The 21,014-nt window shown below is 42.6% G+C and overlaps 1 protein-coding gene across 3 annotated transcripts in view; it reads left to right on the top strand.

Moving 5' to 3' along the window:
• gpc5c (glypican 5c) overlaps positions 1-21,014 on the top strand; it is a 220,823-nt gene that overhangs the window by 112,832 nt on the left and 86,977 nt on the right. The gene's annotated exons all lie outside the window — the stretch shown is intronic.

Here is a 21,014-nt window from a genome sequence, read left to right as displayed (position 1 = left end):
GGTAAGGACACTTGATTATTAATGTTTGCCCGCCGTGGCTTGTTGTTGACGAAAGGCCCACATGATTTTGCCTTATGCAGCTACTGCTAGCGTCATGCTTTGAACTAGGTTAAGCTCATTTGTGCTGAAGGATGGGTTTATTGAAGGACTTTGATGTAGCTAGTTTCTTTTTAAAAAATCGTATGCTCAAAACAGTATGCCTGTGTTCATCATGTTTAACTTTTTTCTTGATGGAGTGCGTGAAATATTGTTGAGTGGTATTTCGATGCAGTCATGTCAAAAAGGCAGTTGAATGCACGGTCTTATTCAAGGAGAAGGAAGACTTGCATGATGCTTGAACATAGATTGGTAAAATAGACCCTAGTAGGACTTGGTTTCGTGTATTTCGGTCTGTAGAGTTATGAGTTTGGCCACTGTCCATGGTGTTTACGTTTCATGTGGCCGCCGAGCCAAGTACCTTCATCATCATCATCATGTTCCCCTGTCAAAAGTTAAACTCTCTAGGGGTGCTTCTGCTGTAGCAGTTGCAGCAGTTGCTCAAAGTTTGATTTGTCCATCATCATACGTCTTATCTGTTGGGTGTCTATGCCCAGCAGATTTTCCTATTTCGTCCATTTGTAACCATTTTTGTCAAACAGGAGCTGCTTTTGCACTTGGTTATTGCCCATCCGGCAAACGTGAGCAATATATTTTAGTTGTTGTACGTAGCAGGATAGTTTTATATCCTGGGTTCCTGTCAGTTTCCGGAGGTCAGCATTGGGCATCTTGTAGCTCCAGTCTATATCTTCATTTGTAGTGTTCTTTTGGTCAGGGGCATTCTTTTGTTTATATCCACCTTTAATCATTTTCCTTAGGAAGCCGTGCCACACTACCTCAATTTTGTGAATTTCACTGGATGATAGTTGCCATGCCTGTGTGCTGTACAGGAGGCGAGATCGAACGCATGCCACTAGGAACTTTATACGGGTTTTTAGTAGTATTCGGTGGTCAGTTAGAACGTGTTTCAGTTCATTCCATTTCATGAATGCAGCACTTATCCTAGCATGCAGGAAGTGTGAGGATTCATCACAGTTGCTGACATTATAACCAAGATATTTAAAGGTGCGGACGTTTTTAATATTAGTGCCGCCAAGGGAAATGATACTTGGTTTACATTTGATATCCTCATTGACGTTAAAAGCCATTGTTTCTGTTTTGACATATGATATTTGTAAACCAAAGCGGGTGTAAGTCTTATCATACAACTGAAGAATATTCTGAAGCTCCTCGATGGATCCAGCGAGTATGGCCTGATCATCTGCGTATAGAATCTCTGTTACGCAACCCTCTCCTGATGCTCGTGCTTTCGTATGCATTTCTCTTGTGGATACCTCATTTGGAATGCAATATCTGAACTTGAAGCCTGTATCTGGGTACAGTTTTGATATCTCATGCTGTGCAATCCTGATAACAAAGTCCATATAGATATTAAAAACTGATGGCGATTCTAGGGCACCTTGTCTTGCAGTGAATGTTTGTTTTCATGCCACCGAGCTATTTTTATGTATTTTATTTTTTAAAAGGACTTGTCTGTAGGTGTGTGTGTTTTATGTTTACAACACATAGGTCTACATTAGCGCACGCGCGCTTGTGTGGTTATCTCTGGCCATGCCCCTGCGTGAAAGTTACGCAGTATCACTGTCCTGTCCATGGTAATAATCAGAACCGGCTCTGTAATGATAATGCGCGCGTTCTTCTCTCCCTCTGTGGTCGGATGTGTTGAGCGATGTGAGCGTGGGCCTTGCGCAGCTACGCTGAGCCAAACGTAACCTATTGTAGGCTTCTAGGCTAATTACGCGCTTACACTGTAAATGCTTGACACGTATTGCAAATAAAATAAGACTGTTTTCCTGGCCAACGGTAAGGGTAGGGTTGACAGGTAGCCTATGGGGGGCCTAGCCCCTGGGCCACGGGTGTTGATAAAGCACCCCTGCGGACATGGAGGAGACCGAGGAACCTGTGGTGGACGACCCTGCAGAAAACGCAATTTCTTCCAGTAATGAAGTGCACCCCTGGCCCTACATACGTGATCACTTCAGCTTCGTAGAGAAAAGGGGTGACAGTTTCATTATGCAATGCAGATTATGTGTGCCCAAGAAGACAACCATTGCGGCATACAAAAATTAGACATCTAATCTGCGCAAGCATGTTGAGGTAAGTATTGTCATTGGCATCATAATCACGGGCGCAGATAGAGGGTGGGACGGGTGGGATTCGTCCCACCCAGATTTAAATTCACCTTGTTCGGTCCCCCCCCACTTATAGGGAGGAAAAAACGTCTATGCTGTCTTTCTTTGCATAAGGCAAACCTCACGGAAAAATCAAAAGACTAATTACCATTCGGTTTATTGAGGTGCACAGCAGTACATACATAGTTGCAACAACTCACATAAAACAAAACAAAGACTGATATTCGGTTGGTTGAGCTGCGCAGACTGCACAGGTTGCGAGCTCGAGCTTGGTTGCTATGGTTACCCACAACAAGTTTGACAGGCATATCGGGGTTGGGGTTGGTTTGCTGGCAGCTTTGTCCCCCCCCCCCCCCCCCCCCCAGTTTTTTGTCCCCCCCAGTTCAAAAAACGTATCTGCGCCCCTGATCATAATGTTTCCTTTCCATAGTAAAACCGACAATAGGCTGGTTATATTCCAAAAATAGTGGATGGCATTGCTAATGTTGAAGTAGCAACCTGTTGGTACTGTAACATAATGGTAACTAGTCTGTTATTCGGTTGGCTAATCATGCAAGCAAGTTAGCTCGCCAACCTGACGTGATCAGTCCTCCTACCATTCTACATCCGACAGGCCAGAAAGGAATACTAAGCAAAACAAATAATGTTTGAATTGAATTGTTCAATAACACACAGTGCACACAGGCAAGCTATGAGATTTCGGTGCAACATTTCACTTTCATATTTCGTGTACAATGATTTTGTGTGGTCAGGGCGATGTAAACAACATGACTGTATGTATTGACCTTTTTTGTTTGTCTCAGTTTTAATGCAGCATTATCCTAAGCATTCAATTTGATACACTTCCTTTAAATAAAACATCTGGGTTGAGATGTACATATATCCTTGTTTCCTCTTCTTTTTCATTTTTGCACAACACAATGGAGGCAGAAAACACCCATTGTTAAAAGTAACGTTTTACTTTTACTCAAAGTACATTTTAAATGATCTACTTTTTACTTTTACTTGAGTAGATTTTTTGTCTGGTAACTTTACTTGTACTTAAGTAAAATTTCATCAGAGTAACAGTACTTGTACTTGAGTATAATATTTTAGTACTCTTTCCACCTCTGCGTGTGAGTACGAAATCACTCACTACTCACTACAGTGGTGCTTGAAAGTTTGTGAACCCTTTAGAATTTTCTATATTTCTGCATAAATATGACCTAAAACATAATCAGATTTTCATACAAGTCCTAAAAGTAGATAAAGAGAACCCAGTTAAACAAATGAGACAAAAATATTATACTTGGCCATTTATTTATTGAGGAAAATGATCCAATATTACATATCTGTGAGTGGCAAAAGTATGTGAACCTTTGCTTTCAGTATCTGGTGTGACCCCCTTGTGCAGCAATAACTGCAACTAAACATTTCCGGTAACTGTTGATCAGTCCTGCACACCGGCTTGGAGGAATTTTAGCCCATTACTCCATACAGAACAGCTTCAACTCTGGGATGTTGGTGGGTTTCCTCACATTCCTCACACTTTGGTAGAATGACTTGTGTGCTTAGGGCTGTTGTCTTGCTGCATGACCCACCTTCTCTTGAGATTCAGTTCATGGGCAGATGTTCTGACATTTTCCTTTAGAATTTGCTGATATAATTCAGAATTCAATGTTCCATCAATGATGGCAAGCCATCCTGGTCCAGATGCAGCAAAACAGGCCCAAACCATGATACTACCACTACCATGTTTCACAAGTGGGATAAGGTTCTTATGCTGGAATGCAGTGTTTTCCTTTCTCCAAACATAACACTTCTCATTTAAACCAAAAACTTCTATTTTGGTCTCATCCGTCCACAAAACATTTTTCCAATAACCTTCTGGCTTGTCCACATGATCTTTAGCAAACTGCAGACGAGCAGCAATGTTCTTTTTGGAGAGCAGTGGCTTTCTCCTTGCAACCTTGCCATGCACACCATTGTTGTTCAGTGTTCTCTTGATGGTGGACTCATGAACATTAACATTAGCCAATGTGAGAGAGGCCTTCTGTTGCTTAGAAGTTACCCTGGGGTCCTTTGTGACCTCGCCAACTATTACACGCCTTGCTCTTGGAGTAATCTTTGTTGGTTGACCACTCCTGGGGTGGGTAACAATGGCCTTGAATTTCCTCCATTTGTACACAATCTGTCTGACTGTGGATTGGTGGAGTCCAAACTCTTTAGAGATGGTTTTGTAACCTTTTCCAGCCTGATGAGCATCAACAACGCTTTTTCTGAGGTCCTCAGTGTGGAAATCAGAGCGGGTGGGTGGAGCACAGAAGTACGGCAGGCCAGAACTGAGTTCCAAAAACTCTTTTTATTTGCACTTTTCAGTTGCAAACACACTCTCCCAGCCACACGCATACACACACACATAAGTCATCTGGTTGGGGAGAGAGCTCTCTTCCTCTGCTCTCTCTCTCCTTATATAGGGCACGGTCACTGGGGAAGACACACAAACACAGGTTAACTAACATCAGGTGTAGTGATTCTGCCACTTACCTTCCCTGACTCTGCCCTCCTGTCACAGACCGCCGCTTGACCACGCCCCCACTGCCACATACCCCCACCGCCCGACTCAGGCCGGGCAGCCGTCCAGCCTGCAGCCGACTCCCCCCCCTCCCCTTGACGGGAGAGGAAGTCCGCCACGACCATCTGCGCCCCTGGCCTGTGGACCACCTTGAAGTTAAAGGGTTGGAGTGCCAGATACCAACGGGTGATCCGCGTGTTGGCATCCTTCATGCGGTGGAGCCACTGGAGGGGTGCATGGTCCGAACAGAGGATGAAAGGGCATCCCAGCAGGTAGTAGCAGAGGGCGAGGACCGCCCACTTGATGGCCAGGCACTTCTTCTCTATGGTGCTGTAGGGCCCCTCACGCACTGACAGCTTCCGGCTTATGTACAGCACTGGGCGATCCTCCCCCTCCGCCTCCTGGGAAAAAACAGCCCCCAGCCCTCTGTCCGATGCATCCGTCTGCAACATAAAAGGGAGAGAAAAGTCAGGGGAGTGTAACAGTGGCCCCCCCACACAGTGCAGCCTTTATCTCAGAAAAAGCCCGCTGGCATTACTCCATCCACTGGACTGGATCTGGTGCCCCCTTTTTAGTGAGATCAGTCAGCGGGCTGGTGACATCTGAATAATTAGGTATAAACCTATGATAATAAACAGCCAGCCCCAGGAACTGTCTCACCCCCTTTTTGGTCTTGGGCCTCGGGCAGGCCGCAATCGCTGATGTCTTGTTAATTTGGGGGCGCACCTGCCCATTGCCCAAGTGGAAGCCCAGATACCGTACTTCCACCCGCCCAATCGCACACTTCTTCGGGTTGGCTGTGAGACCTGCTTGCCTCAGTGACCTAAGGATGGCCCTCAGATGTTGCAGGTGCCGCGGCCAGTCATTACTATAGATGATAACAATATCATCGAGGTATGCGGCCGCATAGGTGGCGTGGGGACGGAGGACCCTATCCATCAGCTGCTGGAACATAGCGGGCGCCCCAAACAGCCCAAAAGGAAGTGTGACAAACTGGTGTACGGTAAGCCAAACTGTGTGGAAAAGGCTGTTTTTTTCTCAGGTTAATGGTGTCAAGGGGATCTGCCAATATCCCTTTGTCAAATCCAGTGTCGAATAAAAACAAGCTGTGCCTAGTCGATCAAGCAACTCGTCAATACGAGGCATTGGGTACGCGTCAAATTTAGACGCCGCATTGACTTTTCTATAGTCCACACAGAACCGGACCGACCCGTTGGCCTTGGGAACCAAGACCACCAGGCTGCTCCAGTCACTGTGGGACTCCTCGACGATGCCCATGTCGAGTATGGCCTCGAGTTCTTCCCGAACCACCTTTTTTTTGTGTTTGGGCAGCCTGTAAGGGCAGCTGCGCACTACCACCCCGGGGGCGTCTCAATGTGGTGTTCTATGAGGCGGGTGCGGCCGGGCAGGGGTGAGAACACGTCCAAAAATTTGGCTTGCAACTGGGCAACCTCCGTGAGTTGGGTCGAGGAGAGGTGATCTCCACAGGGGACCGGAGTAGTAGTCAATTTTCCCTTTTGAACCTCTGGCCCCAGCTCCACCTTCTCTGGAACCAGCAACACCAATGCCAAGGGGACCTCCTCGTTCCAGAGTTTTAACAGATTGAGGTGGTAAATCTGTAATGCCCCGCCCCTGTCCGTTCGCCTCACCTCATAGTCAACGTCCCTGACTCACCGTGTGACCTCAAAAGGTCCTTGCCACTTGGCGACCAATTTGGAGCTCAACGTGGGCAACAGCACGAGCACTTTATCTCCCGGTGCGAACTCCCTAAGGCGCGTGCCCCTGTCGTACAGGCGGATTTGCCGTTCTTGGGCCTGCCGCAAATTCTCCTGGGTTAGGTGTGTGAGGGTGTGGAGTTTTGTGCACAGGTCGAGAACATATTGAATTGTATTTTTGCTGGTTGAAGGTCCCTCCTCCGAATTTTCCCGCAGCACATCTAGGATGCCATGAGGCTTATGCCCAGGGGTTAAATTGGGCCGGGGCTGTCCGGGGCTGAGCCCCGGCACATAAGCTCGGAGCGGATGGCATATGATCATGCACACATCAAAAGCAACAAACCCTTTTCACGATTTTCAGTTCTGAATAATTAAATATCGTTTTATTAATCAATAAACCCATGACTTTTATGAGATAGATCATAGTTTTCCTGATAACAAGACGACCTGTCAAAGCTATTTAGAACAGAACTTGCGATCAGAGATTCTGGTTTCTGGAACACTGCGTGGGTTGCCAATTCCGCTTTTTATAAGCGACTTTGGGGTTTCTTTTTTTGTGAGCTCGCTTTAAAAAAAAAATCAGAAGTCGTGGTTTGCGGGTTTTTGGGCTTGTGTTTCAGCGTTGTGACTTGTTTATAATTTTCTCCGTACACCGTCTCCCCTTTTACCTGCATACGATCCTAATCCATCAGAGGTGCTTGAACGAACTGTCTGTGCATTTGGCGAGTTCAATTTCCATAGTCCCCAGTTATCGACAGAAATTAGCCAGGGGGAAGGGGGAGATGTCAGTTAAAGTTAGCTACTGAGATTGACCAAAAGTTGAGCCTAACGTTGCCTCAAGTTAGCTACCTTTGGCAAACATAAACAAAACACTCGTCTTGTGCTCTAGTCATTATCATATTTTTTATTATTAAAAACAAAATATCAAATAATACTAAAGAGGGGAAAAAATAATACTGATCTAAATATGTTGTGTTTTTATTTTTAGACAGTATGTGTTTAGCAAAACACATACTGTCTAAAAATAAAAACACAACATATTTAGATCAGTATTATTTTTTCCCCTCTTCAGTATTATTTGATATTTTGTTTTTAATAATAAAAAATATGATAATGATTATGTTCACTGTATTGTTAATATTATTAGTGTTTTATTATTTATTGTTAATATTTAATTTAATGTTAATTTATTATTATTTATTGTTAATATTATTAGTGTATTATTAGTGTAATTATTATTGTTATTATTATGTATTCAATTATTTATTTGGCATGTGGTGCTTTTTGTATTGTCTAGAACATACATAAGATGAGCATATTATAGCAGCAAAATAGAAGCACAATCATTTGAATGCAGCAAAACTTATATGCTCATCTTATGTATGTTCTAGACAATACAAAAAGCACCACATGCCAAATAAATAATTAAATACATAATAATAACAATAATAATAAATGCTTCCAATGTTATAGTGTTGTTTGTATTTGGTTGCATTCACTGCATGAATATATTTGATTGACAATTTGACTGACAGTGTTTTGGCATATTTAACATTTATCCTCCAAAATAAATCAACTGTTTTGGTTTAAGATTGTGCAAGCCTTCAAATTTTCTCACTGAACATTTCTCCTTCACATTTTTCACCTGTAGGCATGTGACAAGATTTAACATGATATTGCTCAACCTACCTCTGTAAAGTCAGCTAACAACTTATTAAAATGCGCCAGAATTCAGCAAATAACATGTATGATAATAAAAAACTTCTGGGGGAGGACCCCCAGACCCCCCACTAATCATTTCCTTCAAACCAATGTACAACAACCTGTACAATCTGTTACATTGGCCAACCAATCTACATTCAAACTGCCATAATGTGTAGGGGGGCACTACAAGACACATATAGGCCTACAACACACAGATAAGGTGTATATCTCTGTGCAATATGATATGGTTATCAAATTAGAGGGTTATTTTCCAAAAAGTATATTGGGGCAGGGCGGCGGGGGCAGGGGCGGGTACGAGGCAGAGCCCCCCCACATAACCAATCCCAATTTAACCCCTGCTTATGCCCCTATAATAATTCGAACGGGGAGAACCCTGTGGAGGCTTGTGGGACCTCTCGCACTGCGAAAAGCAGGGGTTCGAGCCATTTATCCCAATTACGTGCGTCCTCGCTTACAAATTTTTAAATTATGTTTTTGAGGGTGCGATTAAACCGTTTGACTAAACCGTCCGTTTGTGGGTGATAAATGCTGGTGCGGATCGGCTTGATTCCCAATAACCCATACAATTCGCTCAGTGTGCATGACATAAATGATGTGCCTTGATCAGTCAGAATCTCTTTGGGGATTCCAACTCGGGAGATGACGTGGAAGAGCGCCTCCGCAATACTGCGTGCTGAGACATTGCGCAGAGGCACTGCTTCCAGGTATCGCGTTGCATAGTCCACCAGGACTAAAATAAAGCGGTACCCTCGTGTTGACCGATCTAATGGCCCGACGAGATCCATCCCAATTCTTTTGAACGGGGTCTCGATTAATGGTAGAGAGTGCAAAGGCGCTTTTGGGATGGCCGCTGGATTTACTAACTGGTATTCGCGGCACGGCGTACACCACCTACGGACATCGCAGTGAATCCCTGGCCAATAGAACCGGGCCATTATTCGGGCTAGTGTCTTATCCTGCCCCAAGTGTCCAGCCATGGGATTAAAGTGAGCCGCCTGGAATACTAATTCCCGGTGGCTCTTTGGAATCAAAAGCTGCGTGATCTGCTCTTTAGTCTGAGTGTCCTGCGTCACTCAGTATAATCTATCTTTCATAATAGAGAAATAGGTGAAGGACGGGGTAGCGTTTGGCTGGAGCGTTTGACCATTGATTACTCTCACTTGGTCAAACGCATGCCGCAGAGTCTCGTCTCGCGACTGCTCTAATGGGAAATCCTCTAGGGATTCCCTGAGAGAGGGAGGAGGAGCCTGCTGCTCCTCACTCCGACGCGGAGATGACATAGACGGCTCTGTGACAGCTGCTCCCACCAATGCGACACCGGGACCTCCCCCTGCTGAACTACAGCAGGACCCACTCTTTACTAAATGACTCATTAACCCCCCCAAATCCCGGCCAGTCCCCAAAATTATCGAGTGGGTAAGGCAAGGATTAACCGCCGCCTTTACACTAAATTTCTCCCCTTGAAATAGAATGTGGACCGACACTAAAAGGTAGTTGTGAACATCCCCGTGCACACACAACACCTTCACCAATTGTGCTCCCCCAATGCCTCGTCTTGCACCAGGCTTTGGTGGATTGAGGTCTGATTACAGCCGGAGTCCACCAAAGCCTGATACGTATCCCCTTGGACACTCCTCGGTATGCGATATGCTCCGGCCCGATCGAGGGCGGCTCCTGGCGCGTCGGGGATCCAGACCACCGTGCCCACCTCCTTTGCCGAGCATTAATGCTGGAGGTGCCCTGGCTCCCCGCAGCACCAGCAAACCGGCCCGGGCTTTCTCTCTGCACCGGTACTCTGGGGCTCAATCACCTGAGGGGGGGGAGAGACAGACATGGAAGCGGGAAATGGGAGGGCACCGCAGGTGCGGCAGACCGGCTGTGAGGGAGCCGGCCCCTGCCTCCGCGGTGGGGGAACGGTGCAAGGACGAGACACAGAAGGGGAGGGGGAGAGAGGAGAGAAGTGAAGAGGGGATCTGTGATCCTGCCTTGGGAACAGCTGCCAAATGATCCTCCGCCAACTCGATGGCCTGATCCAGCGATGCCAGGCGATGGCACTGGACCCACTCCACCGTTCTTTTGGGAAGTTGCATGATGAACTGCTCCATTGCCACCAGGTCGACAACTCCCTCGGCGTTGTGGTTGTCAGCCCTCAGCCACTGCCTGCAGGCGTCCCGGAGTTGATGGCCAAACGCGAACGGGCGTCCGACCTCCTCTAGGCGCAGAGCGCGGAAGCGCTGATGATGTTGTTTGGGGGTGTGCCCCACACGCTGGAGGACGGCCCGGCGCAGGTCCGCGTAGACCAGCCGGCTGTCGGCGGGGAGCTGTAGCGCAGCCAGCTGCGCCTCGCCTGTTAGCAAGGGGAGGAGGCGCGCCACGCGCTGTTCCACCAGCCACCCCGAGGCCTCTGCTGCTTGTTCAAATAGCATGAGGAAGGCCTCGGGGTCATCGTACAGGCCCATCTTCGTTAGGGTGAGGTGGAGTGGGCCCGCAGCAGTGGAGATGGTGGACCCCGCTGACGTGAGGAGGTGCCGGAACGCCTGACAATCTTCCTGTTGCGCCAGCACCAGGGCCTCGAACCGTTGTTCTTGCTCCTTTCGGAGGGCAAGCAGCGCCTGGTGCTGTCTCTGTTGGGCCGTGGTGAGGGCGTGGATCAGGTCTGTGAAGGGGGAGGACTCCATGGGGCTGTTCTCCTCTGTGCTCTGTCCCGGGTTTTGGCACCACTGTGGAACTCAGAGCAGGTGGGTGGAGCACAGAAGTACGGCAGGCCAGAACTGAGTTCCAAAAACTCTTTTTATTTGCACTTTTCAGTTGCAAACACACTCTCCCAGCCACACGCATACACACACATAAGTCATCTGGTTGGGGAGAGAGCTCTCTTCCTCTGCTCTCTCTCTCCTTATATAGGGCGCGGTCACTGGGGAAGACACACAAACACAGGTTAACTAACATCAGGTGTAGTGATTCTGCCACTTACCTTCCCTGACTCTGCCCTCTTGTCACAGACCGATGCTTGACCACGTCCCCACTGCCACACTCAGAAATCTCCTTTGTTCGTGCCATGATACACTTCCACAAACATGTGTTGTGAAGATCAGACTTGATAGATCCCTGTTCTTTAAATAAAGCAGGGTGCTCACTCACACTTGGTTGTCATCCCATTGATTGAAAACACCTGACTCTAATTTCACCTTCAAATTAACTGCTAAACCTAGAGGTTCACATACTTTTGCCACTCACAGATATGTAATATTGGATCATTTTCCTCAGTAAATAAATGACCAAGTATAATATTTTTGTTTCATTTGTTTAACTGGGTCCTCTTTATCTACTTTTAGGACTCGTGTGAAAATCTGATGATGTTTTAGGTCATATTTGTGCAGAAATATGAATTTATTTGAATGAATTTATTTATTTCGAACATGTATAAAAAATGTATGTAACTATTTGTACATACAAAAGAAAGAACATGAGAAAGTGACAAAAAAAATAATAAATAAAATACATAAAGAGCTCAGACATTACAATACACCGCACATTGTTCGAAAAAGGAGTGGGAAGAAGTACAATACTTTTTTTAATTTCCCACCCCTTTTTAACTACCACGAAATCCAAACTTCATTAATACACCTAAAAAAATATCTACCATATATACTAAATATATAAATATAGAACATTCTAAAGGGTTCACAAACTTTCAAGCACCACTGTATATAGTGGACTTTGTAGTGCTGTCTGAATGTATAGTGAGAATTATTACACCCGATATAGTGCACTCAAAGTATCCCACAATGCATCATGAAAAGTAGTGTACAACCGATGGTCGCTCACCAAGCAATATGCCATATATCACCATGCATTGCGGTCGTGCTGAAAGAAAAAAGTGTTCTGGAGTGAATGGACAGAGGAAGAAACACAATATAAATGGAAATTCAAGTATAACTAAAAATAGTAAGAGAATAGAAAATAAGCTAAAATAGACTAAGGCAGATATAAGGTCAAGAATAAAAGTTACAGTGCAGAGCGCGGAATTAATCAAAAGCCTCAAATTTGGTTTAATAAAAGGCAACAGCAAAGAAGAAAGTATTCAGCCTTGATTTAAAAGATCTGAAAGATGCAGCAGACACAAAGTACTTTGTATTTATTAATGTGGGAAATATGCTCAGTATAATATGTATTTATTTTGACAACCCACCAGCCAACTGATCTGGCATGTTTTAATTGTGTGACAGTAATGACGTAAATAACAGCGTGACAGAATTGTGTCCAAAAGTGTTTTTTTTTTTCCATTTTACCAGTGAGCTCACTATATAGTCCTCTATATAATAACACCTGATATAGTGAGTCGGGAGTAGTGAACGAGTGAGTGATTTCAGACACAAGGAGAATTTCTGTAAATGTGCTAGTGTTAGCCAGCAGGCTAATTTTCAACTGTAGTTCTTTGGCAAGATGTTTTGATAACCATTGATTAGTTCTTTAAAGCCAAATTAAAAAATAAATAAATAAAAACAAAAAACACATGAAACAGAACACCAGGATACTACAAAATGATCAGTTTTTCCCCACTGTAAACTTATCATTTTTTTTTTTTAATCCTGCAGTACTACTGTTAGATAAGTACTGTATATTCAGTTCCAGGTAAGCAGTGCATCTTTCAGTGGAATTTGAATAAAATCTTTAAGTACAATTTTCTCAATTTCAGGGATTTAAAATGTTCAATCTTTATTGTGATTAAGATACAGCCAAAAGAGAAACATATTATAGTTCAAAACAAAGTTGAATGAATGCTGACACAAAGTATGTCTGTGTTTTTTCCTCCTCTGTATAGCTCTTCCAGATTTAATTATAATATCTGTTAAGAAGTTTAATAATAGTCTTTCTCTTTGGCTTATATGATGTCATACTTGAGTTTTCTCCTTGGCTATCAGGGACCATGAATCTTACTGAATAACCATAATTCCCCTCTCAGTATAGATAAATTGATTACAAGCAAGTTTTAGTTCATGTGCTTGTCCAAACAGATATTGTGGCTGAAAGATTGGAGGTCTTTTTATGAGTCTGAAAGCTTTCAGTCAGATGAAATTGTATTGATCAGTTGCTAGAGCTGTGTGTGTGTGTGTGTGTGTGTGTGTGTGTGTGTGTGTGTGTGTGTAGCTAAACACATGTGCATATACTGTCTTGAAGCTTGCTTGACTATAAATATCCTATAATTACAAGTTTAATAGTAAATATCGTTGCAAGCAGTGATTGATGGGCCCAAGCACCAGGGTGCCTGTTTTATAAGCAATTGTTGGCATGTGGATATGTTGCATCATTGAACATACCTTTGTACTTTGAGCCAGAGAGTATGCTATACAGTGAAATTATCCAACATTTCTAGAAGGTGAACAAATCTGTTAATGGTAATGTTCGATGGAGTCAAAAATTTGATTACTGAAAACATTTTTTTTTCTGCCTGAGCAGTAAGTTTCATTGCATAATATACAGTGAAAGCATGTCACATATCCTGTTTGAGCATCACACCATATTGCCTCATTATCACAACTCTGTTTAAGATATCAAAAGTTCCTTCATAATTTTGCAACATGGATATTTTCAAATCATGCTGACCAAATATTGCATGAACCTGATGATCCTTCTCGAAGGAGTCAGAGGAGGATTATTTAAAATGTCAAAACTCAGAGGATTATTTAAAATGTCAAAACTCACAAAATCTAAAAGGCCTGACTTTCTCTTGGGTGAAGTTAATCTATGTGATTGCATTTTTTTTTTTTTTGCTTAAGAAGAACCATATGCTTACCAAGCTTGGTGTATATGTGTGAAATTGGTTGCTTATATTGAAGAAAAATGTCAAAGATGAAGCACTACAGAGCCCCAAGACCATGCCTGGTTCTAATGTTTTGCTAATTGTCAGAGTGCAGGCACTTACAAATGTAGGTGCAGGGGAAAGCGGGGTGCAAACTTGTAACGAAGCCAAATTGCAAAATGAGAAGCATGGTCAAAAGGCAGGCAACGGTAAGTCGATCGGCAAACAGGGCAATACAGAAGTGACAAGTAACGAAAACAGAGAGCGATAGCAAGGGTCAGAATAACTATAGTCAGGCAGAGATAGAAAGGCTTGGTATGGACTGGAAAACACAGAACGATACTTTGCAATGAGATGGAGTGTGAGTGAGGCTTAAGTAGTGCGCCTGATGAGTTGTGAATGAACGATAGCTGAGTTCAATAAGCCGGTGACAGAGGGTGCTGTGCTCTTTGGGCGTTGTAGTTCTGAGTAGCCATGTTTGTAGTTTGGCTAGCGCTGTCGTTCTCAATGCCTTTACCGACACTAACTGGCCAGGACTTCTGATGTGGGAACCTAGTTTCTTAACTTTTGGCAATGAAGGAAAACACCTCAAAATGTAGTAATAATAATAAATATAGCCACGAGCAGTGCTAATAGGTGTCCAAGCAGATTGGGAGTGGTTGGATACTGGTTTCTTATTTCATTGGTCATGAAAAGCGATTTTCATTAATGCAAGCTGAAATGATGAGACAAATTCATCTCAAGAACTTGAATTAGCATTGAGACCAGGTGAAATAAGGCAAAGGTAGGGCTTGAACCCTTAACCTTTGGATTGAGAGAATGAGGCCTTACCTCATAGCTATTGAGCAACTGAAAGTCTGAGTGTACATGTGTGTATGGAAAATTCCAATTATATATTTTTTTAGACAAAGGCTTAACTATCCATTGAATATGATAGTTTAGATATTTTTCTCTATGCTTTTTTGCTATATATATTGAAAACTGAAGATACAAGATTTGGACCTGAATATTGTGGATTTAGGGTTTGGGAATTGGGGAAATGGGAACATGTCAAGGGTAAATGTTGAATGTTTGATTTTGAATCAACTGATTTCCATTTTAACACCTTGGGTTTTAAAGAGAACCAATAGACTTTCGAAGTACTCTTGCCGCTTAGGAAACAGTGAGGTTTTAGCAATCATTCCCATGATACCTTGCATTGAACTAGGTTTCTGCAATTTGGGTCAAACTAAGCAATGTATTTGTTGTAATGCCACCTTTTGGCCATTTGTGCCAAGGTTTTGTACAGAACTTCTTCATGATAATTATAAATCTGCATAGCAATTTTCATGTTGATTGGACATTCACAGAGGAAATTTTAAACTGAATTTTGCTCAGCTCCTGCCAGCCACATTGATTAAGTTATCAAAGTGATATTTTGAGAAGATTCTATCAGGTCAGGGTTGATGACTCTGCTACTGGTAGCAGTGTAACCCAGTACAACCTGCCGCATGGACGGGTGGTCGGAATCTAAACCGCCCTTACGAAAATTAACCATGGTTTTACTATGAAAACTAGCCATGGTTTTACCATGGTTTATAGTTATTCATGGTTTTCATGGTTTTTTGGGTAACCATGAAAACCATGGTGCATTTTGCCTCAATGTTCACTTAAATTTTTAGGTTCTAAGTAAATGTTAATGTATCTGGGCTGTTAATCGAGATCCTTCTCTACAGCATTGACTGTTGGACGAAAGCATGTTAATACTACAGTTAGTGCATCCTTTTAAAAACCATACTATCCCTTTTTAAACTAATTTCGTAGTTACTATGACCTATTACACATACAGTACAACTATGATGCTACCACAGCTACTGCAGTACTATGGATAAACCACAGTAATGCTATGGTTGGTTCATAGTACTTAGAATCACCATGAAATACCATAGTAGAACCATGGTTACTACAATGGATGAACCATAGTAATACTATAGTTGGTTCATAGTACTTAGAATCACCATGAAATACCATAGTAGAACCATGGTTACTACCATGGATGAACCATAGTAATACTATGGTTGGTTCATAGTACTTAGAATAACCATGAGATACCATGGTAGAATCATGGTTACTACATAAAAACCATGGTAAAACCATAGTAAACCATGGTAGATTTTCGTAGGCTCCCCCACCAGTCTATACTGGTAAGGAGGGTGGCATGTCACCCTGTCAGGACTAAAAACAAGACCTGGCAAAGGGCAGAAGAGCTCCTCGTGAGCCAATGGCCGACATGCAAACCTGGTATCTGCTGGTAGTCATACCATCAAAGGACTCTTTTCCATTATGGATTATAAATAACCAACCAGCTGCACTCTTACTGGTGGTGCAGCACGTGCTCATTACCTGTTGACCAAGCTGGTAGGAAGCAGGAAGCATAGGTGGGCCAGAACAATCCATCCTTGCTTTTTTTTGTGCAGGCTGTTCTGTAGCTAAAATTGTTTTCCTTATGATAAGTGTACTAAAGTCTGTGAGTCGGCATTTGGATTGTTAAGCCGTCAAAGAATTCATGACCGCAAGCAAGACAGTTGATACAGAACTTGGATCTGTCATGCGCGACAGCCAAACCAAACCTAATTTTGAGAAGAGTAAGAAAATATTGCTATGATGAACTCTCCCAAATTTGAGCTTTTTCTGAATTTTTAGTTCGAGCACCTACAAGTCATCTATTTTTACAAAACATGGGAATCAGCCACAGAATGTTGTAAAGATTGAACATGTAAAGTTTCATGAAAATCAGAACACACATTGATGAAATGTGACATCTACTGTACTTAGCCATTTTGATGACGATTCCTTTGTTCCTTTTCTTGTATAATCCAAATAGGTTAACGTGTCAAAATTTGTTTCACAACTCAAGATCAGTGACTTTCTGAAAATGATCCTGACTAAGTTTTGGGACGTTTGGTCCAGTGGTTTGTAATGGGACGTCAAAAATAGTTTTTTGAGAAAATTGAAGAAAAAAATTGAGAAAAAGGAACAAAGATACAGAGGACTCACAAGTTCACTGCTTGGACCCATAATAATAATAATAATAATAATAATAATAATAATAATAATAATAATAATAATAAAATTTTGCTGACTTAGGTTGTTTGAGAGATTATTCATTCATTGTCATTCATTCATTTTTAGTAACAGCTTTTTTCTGTTCAGGGTCACTGTGGATCTGGAGCCAATCCCAGTAACACTTGACACAAATCAAATTTCCATTGTCTAATCAAACATTCATAGTTTATGTTCAATGACAGAATTTTTTTACACTACAAGGAAAATTCTTAGTTCTTGGTCTATTTGCTCAGGCTTCATGATTCATTTCTAAAATTCCAGCTGGCAAGACTCTGTCAAGACACATAATACAAAAGTATTCGAAAACATTAGTTCTCACAGATCTGTAAAGTTCTTGCATTGTGTTCCTGGGACCAAAGTTTGTTTTTTGTTGGGGGGTGGGGGTGTTTACGTTGGACTGGGGGGTGGGGGGGGCATAATAACTGCCGATATATTCAAAAGTTGCTGATTTGTTAACAGTTGTGTGTGGGGTTGTGCAGTTGTCAGAAGCAGTGTTGCCATATATTATTGCAAAAAGGAATCAATACTGATTTATTGATTTATAGTGAAAATGCACTGACTGAAAGAATTACAACATGGATTATTACAATTGATGGTGGTACAGGATGTGTTATGGTGTCTTGCAAAAGTATTCATCCCTGTTGGTGTTTGTCCTATTTTGTTGCATTACAAGCTGGAATTAAAATGGATTTTGGGGGGGTTAGGACCATTTGATTTACACAACATGCCTACCACTTTAAAGGTGCATTTTTTTAATTGTGACACAAACAATAAATAAGATGAAAAGACAGAAATCTGGAGTGTGCATAGGTATTCACCCCCTTTTGTATGAAACCCCTAAATAAGAGCTGGTCCAACCAATTCACTTCATAAGTCACATCATTAGTTAACTAAGATCCACCTGTGTGCAATCAAAGTGTCGCATGATCTGTCACATGATGTCTGTAGAAATCAACCTGTTCTGGAAGGACCCTGACTCTGCAACACTACTAAGCAAGCAACATGAAAACCAAGGAGCCTCCAAACAGGTCAGAGACAAAGTTGTGAAGAAGTATGGATCAGGGTTGGGTTATAAAAAAAAAAAAATCCCAAACTTTGAATATCCCAGGGAGCACCATTAAATCTATTAGAGCAAAATGGGAGGAATATGTCACCACTACAAACCTGACAAAAGAAGGCCGCCCACCAAAACTCACAGATCAGGCAAGGAGGGCATTAATCAGAGATGCAACAAAGACACCAAAGATAACACAGAAGAAGCTGCAAAGATCCACATAGGGATGGGAGTATCTGTCCATCGGGGCACTTTAAGCCATACACTCCACAGAGTGGAGCTTTATGGAAGAGTGGCCAGAAAAAAAGCCATTACTTAAAGAAAAAAATAAAATAAAATACATTTGGAGTTTGCTCAACAGCATGTGGCAGAGTCTCCAAACACATGGAAGAAGATTCTCTGGTCAAACGAGACTAAAATTGAACTTTTTGGCCATCATAGGAAACACCATGTGTGGCGCAAACCCAACTCTTCCCATCACCCTGAGAACACCATTCCTACAGTGAAGCATGCTGGTGGTAGCATCATGCTGTGGGGATGTTTTTCATCTCCAGGGACAGAAAAGCTGGTCAGGATTGAAGGAAAGATGGATGGCACTAAATACAGGGCAATTCTGGAGGAAAACCTCCTTGAGTCAGCCAGAGGTTTGAGACTGGGACAAAGGTCACATTTCAGCAGGACGATGACCCAAACATACTGCTAAAGGCACACTGGAATGATTTAAAGGGAAACATTTAAATGTCTTGGAATGGCCTCGTCAAAGCCCAGACCTCAGTCCAACTTGAAGACTGCTGTACACCAACACAACCCATCTAACTTGAAGTAGTTGGATGAGTTTTGCCTTGAGGAATGGGCAGAAGTCCCAGTGGCTAGCTGTGCTAAGCTAATAGAGACATACCCCAAGAGACTTATAGCTGCAATTGCAGCAAAAGTTGGCTCTACAAAAAAAGTTGACTTTGGAGGGTGAATACCTATGGACACTCCAGATTACTGGTTTTTTTTTCACTTTAATTATTGTTTGTGTCACAATTTAAAAAAAAATACAGTTTGCACCTTTAAAGTCGTAGACATGTTGTGTAAATCAAAAATCCAAAAATCCATTTTAATTCCAGCTTGTAATGTGACAAAACAGGACAAACAACAAGGGGGGGGGGGTGAATATTTTTGCAAGACACTGTAAATGGGAACTAGTGAAGGTAAATAGTGCAGTAGACCTTACTGTCCTCTTTTTTGGTGATAACTGGACCAATGTTTTAACAGCTCCATGTGGCTTTTTCTCTCCTTAGTTACTGTTCACCATTCAGCCTCATTGATGTGAAATTCATAAATTCGTTATGGTACAGTTGCCATTACTTAATTAGTTGAATGGAATCCACTCATGTGAAATGAAGAAGTCAGGGAATCTCAATATAAATACAACTGTTCCTAAGGGGCCACAGGAATTAGAAAAGAGCTGTCAAAACAAACCCAGGGCAAAAGTTCTGGAATAAGTAACAGTGAGAGTTTAGTTCTAAAAATAACCCACAAACTTCCTGCTAAGCTAATTAACTCCAAGAAAGAGTATAGCACAACTGTGACTCCACTGGTCACAAGACTGTCAACTGAAACTCACTGCCCAGACAAGGAAGGCATCAGGCAGAGAAGCATCCGAGAGGTCAAGGCTAACTCAAAATGGAACCTCAGATGGAAGAAGCTGTTCACTGGACACCCATAGCCTAGACACTCCACAAAGACAGAAGAGTGGTAAATAATCTGAAATTATTATGAGTGGTAAATAATATGAAATCTCATTTGAAGTTTAACAAAAGACATACTGGAGACTCAGTCAACATGTGAAAAAGTTTGATGAAATGAAAATAGTATCTTTTGGCCTTGGCAGAAAACAATATGTCTTGTGGCAACCCAACACAATTCCTCATAGTCACTCATGATCATGGTAACTTCATGTTGAGAATTACCAACTTAAGTCCATTCCCGGTTGTAACATTAAATGTAAAGATAGATAGATAGATAGATAGATAGATAGATAGATAGATAGATAGCAAGCTTGTAGTATTCGAGTCCAGGACTTGGACTCGAGTCCAACTCGTGCCCTAATTTGAAGGCCTCGTGACTTGACTTGGACTTGAGCACTGATGACTCGGACTTGGACTCAGACTCGTGCATTAACTGCATTCGGACTTGTAAATTGGAGATGAGGACTCAGATTTTTTCTTCATTTTTTGTATCATGCCATAATAATTTGGCATAAGATATTTATATCTACATTAACTTTGTACTAATTTCATGCAAGAGTGTCACACCTGGACGCCTTGGCGTGTGCATCAGCTAGACTCTCAGGCGCACTCTGGACAGCGCGTGCCAAGCGGACTCTCGCGCATGCACCATAAACGACTTACACCTGCACAGGATTAAGGTGCAATTAGCGTGCCTACATAAATATTATGAAAACACACTTACTTTACAAAGTACTGAGTTGCGTTGCTGACACATTACCAAGCCTTATTTCCTTGTTTGGTTTCCTGATCCCTGATTTCCTGTTTCTTGTCTTTGTGTCTGCCAAATCTACGATAGCTTGTTTGTGGCTCTCTCGACCTGTTTCACTGTTTTACGATTTTGCCTGCTGTTCTGGATTGTTTACCTGTCTTCACTTGTATTAATAAACACCTTCTGCATTTACATCTGTCTCCCAACCATCACTGACAGAATACTTCGCACTCCCTGACAAAGAGAATGCACATTCACCTGTTCATACGTCATGTTCAGGAACAAACTAATGTTAATGGTGCTAAAACAGCCACGGTCAAATGGTGTGGTTGGAGTCTTATTC

The sequence above is a fragment of the Neoarius graeffei genome, chromosome 23, assembly GCF_027579695.1.
Source record: "Neoarius graeffei isolate fNeoGra1 chromosome 23, fNeoGra1.pri, whole genome shotgun sequence".
Taxonomy (NCBI): Eukaryota; Metazoa; Chordata; class Actinopteri; order Siluriformes; family Ariidae; genus Neoarius; species Neoarius graeffei.
Note: the sequence above shows the minus strand (reverse complement) of the source record. Positions and strands in the feature narration are given on the sequence as shown.